This window comes from Borostomias antarcticus, assembly GCF_949987555.1.
Source record: "Borostomias antarcticus genome assembly, chromosome: 21".
In the NCBI taxonomy this organism is placed as follows: Eukaryota; Metazoa; Chordata; class Actinopteri; order Stomiiformes; family Stomiidae; genus Borostomias; species Borostomias antarcticus.
Window position 1 is genome coordinate 7,808,217 of NC_140254.1, and position 5,642 is coordinate 7,813,858.

Genomic DNA, 5,642 nt, shown 5'->3' on the forward strand with positions numbered 1-5,642 from the left:
TCTCCTTCATTAACACACTGCCACATGAACACATCGTATTGAGCTGTGCGCTCTTTAAAAATACACAATTGCCAGCTGTCTCTCAACTTGCACACAATAATTAAGATAAAAAAACAATTACATTCTGCTTTTTCATTGTCCTCTTCAGGCCTATGAGACTAACACTGTTCATAAGCATGTGCATGTGTGTGTACACTATGTGTGTGTGTGTACTGTATTTGTATATATGACCACAAATGAATATAGACAGAAATGTCCTCACATCACATTTGAAGTACTTGCTGCTCAGCATTATTCATGAGGAAATCACCTCCCACTAACAGAACATCATCAGTTTTATTTCATTTTCATATGTAATATTTTAATCCTAGTTTTAATTGTTAAATTATTTTAGCCAGTTATTGCCCTTTATGTTTTATGTTGTTTTTACTGCACTCTGTGAGCACCTTGAGATTTGTCCTGCCTTTAAAGTGTGCTATATAAATAAAAATCATTATTATTATTATTATTATTATTTATCATTCCTCACTGTAGTGTGAACTCACAAGTTTGATGACATCACAATAAGTGCTGTACATAATGTATATGTGTTGCTATTTGATAAATATATATATATATATATATATATATACATACACATATAGCAATCAAATACCAGCAGAAGTTTTGCAAATGACTGCAACCATGTGTCGATGTAAATGGAATCGTTATACTTGGCCTAATTAACAAGGTGAATTCTGAAAACAATAAATGAATATGCAAATGATCTCTCTGTCTGGCGCTAATTTTCTGAAGCGTTGATAAGTATGCTGTGCTGCTTTTCTCTTAACCCTGATTCCCTTCATCCACCATAACAAACAAACAGAAATGATAATCCTATTATATTCTTAATGGCACCAGTCTTGTGTTCTTAGGGCACTTTGTGAGCAATTTATTTTAGTAGTGTTTTCTCTAATGTGACTAACCAAACTTGAAATCAATTTCGCGCGATTTTGATGCATTTTTATCGCATACCTTTCACAAAAACTCTATCTTCCCTTTTCCCTTTCCGTTCATATAATTGTCTTTTTTTCTCCACTCTGTGTGTGATTATGCTGAGCGTTATTTGGTAGACAGGAGACACTGTTGTTGTTGTTGTTGTTGTTGTTGTTGTTTTGGGGGGGATTAAAATTGAGACGCTTAGCATCATATTGTCACTGGCATTTTAAGGTTGCCTTCTTCATTAAGGTATAAGACAAAAAGCAAACATGCAAAACGTCCACCACTCTTTCCACCAATGCAGGCTGCTGCATGAACCAATCACAGCTCAACGCTACTCCACACGGCCCTGGCAAGTGAGGCGGCCTATCTTATCCACTTGCCACAATACCCAATTATTTGAGTTTATATGCCTTAACAAAGTACAAACACCATCATATTTGTGTTTTGTGTTTGTACAGTACTTAGTTAAGGCGTATCAACTGTGTTCTGGGGCTTGTTGAGTATAGTTCCCAGTATCTCCTCTCCACAGTAGAACAAATAGCCGTTCATGTTTGCATTCAGTAGCGCTCCGCCAGTGAGAGGCTCCAGAGTCCTGACAGGCTCGTCTCCAGCTCAGACACCTCGTCTGCGTTGACAGCTGCTGCTATTAAGGGTCTATAGGCTGTGCAGCTCCCCGCTACGCTGCTGACTGCGTAAAGACACTTGGTTGTGGGTGTTTTTCCCACCATCCAAACAAACCTCTTTTGGTCCCTGTCAGCTACACTCTACCTGCGTCTGACCCAGGCCATGTGAGCGCTAAGGCTGAGACGCATGCACAGCGTCAAGTGTGTGTGGACAGGAACGTTGGACAGGAACATTGGAGACAGTCACAGCTGCCAGGGTGGAATTCCTCCCTAGATTTAGTGAATGGGCTCCAAATTGGTGTTATGCTGAAGATGGTTTGAGCAATCAATCATTAAGTTGAAATAACAGACACATAGAGTATGCATGTGCACGCATGTGCACACACACACACACACACACACACACACACACACACGCAGAAGCACGCAGGGATGCACACACTATAAAGAGCTGTTTTGTTACACATTGCTAAATTAGAGATTCCATTGGAAACTATCAAATTACTCTTGAGGTGATGACAACCTGACAGGCAGTACTTAACTACTAGCCTGGGATACAGATTGCTGAAGCAACTTTCTTCTGCTTTAAGCTTTAATGAGCCACAGCTGTAAAACACTGGACTAAGACGATATAGAACAGAAAATTGTGTTGTTTTAATCTCTATGAATTTACAATTCGTATGAAAAGAAGACAGTTCATTTATTTTCTTTACAAGCAAACAAACAATCAATCAATCAGTACCACATATGACCAGGTCAGCCTGAACATCACATTAGTCTGACCAGGTCAGCCTGAACATCACATTAGTCTGACCAGGTAAGCCTGAACATCACATTAGTCTGACCAGGTCAGCCTGAACATCACATTAGTCTGACCAGGTCAGCCTGAACATCACATTAGTCTGACCAGGTCAGCCTGAACATCACATTAGTCTGACCAGGTCAGCCTGAACATCACATTAGTCTGACCAGGTCAGCCTGAACATCACATTAGTCTGACCAGGTAAGCCTGAACATCACATTAGTCTGACCAGGTCAGCCTGAACATCACATTAGTCTGACCAGGTCAGCCTGAACATCACATTAGTCTGACCAGGTCAGCCTGAACATTACATTAGTCTGTAGATGTATTCCTACATTTTGACTAAATCTAATTTAGTCTAATCCATCAGCAGTACTAGTGTGTGTGGATTCCTACGGCTAGACGTCAGACCAGCGCAGACTTGTCTTACTGACTGTGTGCTTGATGACCTTCCTCAGTGTGCACACTAACCTTAGGACGGATGTGACAAGAGCCAATATGACAGCTATGCAGGTGTGAGAGGCAAGAGCACTAGGTTTTCAAGGACACAGTATGTGTGTGTGCACACCTAGAAGGGCCAACACACGCCACTGACTGGCACAGAAACACTGGACGGTTGGACACCGCAGAGGAACAGAGAGGTTTGGCTCGGCTGAGCGTTTCCCTGTCTGGAGCTTCTGATGGAGAGCGGGAAGAACAACGCCAAAGGGGCAGAGGACATCTACATGAAATTAGTCTGTACTGATTTTAAAGTAGCATAATTAATGATGGTCTCGTACAATTTATACACTCCTCTGACCCCAGCCTTATAAATGTATGGGTTCAAGTGTCAAAATAATAATTTATTAATCTGTAATGGCTATGGATTGAGATGAGCCATTTTACATTTTTAAGACATTAAGATAAGACATTTAAACCTGCCTTCTAATTTAAAAGGCAACTACCTACCTACAACCTCCCCTTTCATTAAAGGAGTAGTAAAGGGAAAATGCATGTTTAGCCCTGTTTTAAGGTTACTTATGATCTTATACAATGGTTCAGATCAAAACGTTGACAAAACTAGCACTTTTGAGAAAGTCTGATAATTGCTCTACCACCGTTTTGGTCATACAATGGATGTGGGTGGGCACCTTTAAAAATCATTAAAAAAACATGTTATCTGAACAATTGTATATGATCATAAGTAACCTTAAAACGGGGCTAAACATGCATTTTCCCTTTACTACTCCTTGTGTCCAAGTGGGGAGGTATCACCTGCTCCTTCATACACTTGCCTGACCAGGGTGTGAGAGTTCAACCACTAGGGTCAAAATTGACCCAGAATTATTAACTACTGCCAGGTTCATACTGTACTGTACTACAGTGCCGATGGTTTTAAGCAGTTTTGGCATAAAATGTGGCTCATTTGAAATGTTGAATGTTCTAAAGCTGCTGTTTTCAAGATTCAACAAACCGTATGGAAAGACTCACGAAGAGACGGACGCTCTAAAGGTTTCGTTGTGGTTGTTGTATGTGAGCCTGGCTTAAAAAGTCAAAATATATCCACTTCCACAGAAATGTTGAAATTAGTGTTTATAATAAGTTTTAAAAGAAAGCTGTTGGAGAAAGTGGTTTTACAGTCTAGTTACACCTTAACTTCATGCAAAAACCACATCCTTCTTTTTAAAGTTGTAAAGTTCCCTAAATATGTGAAGGCTGCTTGGCCGTCCTGTCAGCGTCACAGACACTAGAACCGTTTGGGAAGCTGTTCAGAATGAGCTGCAACAATGTTCAACAACGGCAAGTGACTCACCTCTAAGCTTTCTGCAAACCTTGCAGGAAACAATCCACCCCTAAGCCCCGATACACCTGCCAAGCAGAGAGGACCTGAGGCTCGGAAATGAAGGAGACAATAACTTACATTGTTCTCAGCAATTTCGCTTCCCACATAATACCTAATTTGATATGATGACATCCAGGACAGTTGACATGTAATTATTGTTGAAGTGTTTGTTTGGATCTCATTTAAGGCTGAGCCAAATCCTCATGAAGTCTCCCTCTGAAACCGGGCGAAGACGCCAAGACCTCTTTAATCTTAGTGGCAGGCGGTGACTATTCAGACACACCTTCCATTAGAAACACGATTGTCTCCTAGTTTCCTGATGCCCTGGCCTGGCCCCGCCCCCTTCCAGCTTCACTACGTCACAAAGCATGCTGGACACTACAGTCGTTCCTAGTCAAACACAGTTGGGACACTATACCCATAGCTCAAATACATTTTTAAATCCTTAAATGTCTTAAAGGCTTTTGTAGCTATATACAGTACTACAGCTCATTGTTTTGAAGTTCATTCATTGAAGTAGGAATGACACAATTTACTGAGTAGTTCATTCATAGCTGCCTATGGATTTGAGGGCTTGGGGGGTGGGGCAGTCTGTAATGTCCCGCTGTTTTCCCCGCATGGCGTTGCCATGAGCCGTATGGGAAGCTCTGAGTTCTGAGGGAAGAGTTGGGATGACCTGGCAGTGACTGATTGACAGAGTTTGGTGGACGGACTGGTTACCCCGGTGACGAACCGGCAATTTAATTAGGTCGTGAAGAATGCAAAAACAATGTTTTGATCTGTTAAATGGCATCTATGTAAACACAAGAATGTGGGTTGTAATAATATTGAGGAACTAACATAGAGTAGGTTGTCGTTATACTGTTGACTTTTGCTTGAAATGCAGAGCCACGCCCTCATGGTAAAAATAAACGGGTGAAATAGAGAAAACTCTGCGTGATCCTGAAGATCCATGTCTGTGTGCCTTTCTACCTTTGGGGATTCAACTGGGAACTATTGACGTGTGGTTTAGACCCACAAACAAAACCACTGGGAGGGTGCATCCTCTCAAAGATCAAACTATGTTCACATGTTAGTTAATGGACATCTTCATGTCATACTATTTCAGCTGAAATTGAATCACAGACATTCAACAAAGAATTGCAGCACGATATAAAGACTTTTCCAAGAAGCTAGAATACATTATGTATGTTATTGTACAAATGTTATTTCTCCTCCTTGTCCTGCCTGATGGCGGGGAAACAGGCAACAACTTGCTTGTAATGTCTCTGTCTTTAATATTTGATGATAAAACCGGCACTAACAGCTTTCATAGTACTGTAGGCCCTCTCCCACTTACCCTAAGAATAGATATCCTCAAGACAGATCAGCCCAATAATGATGGAAATTCTAGTATATCACAGGGGAGCCATCA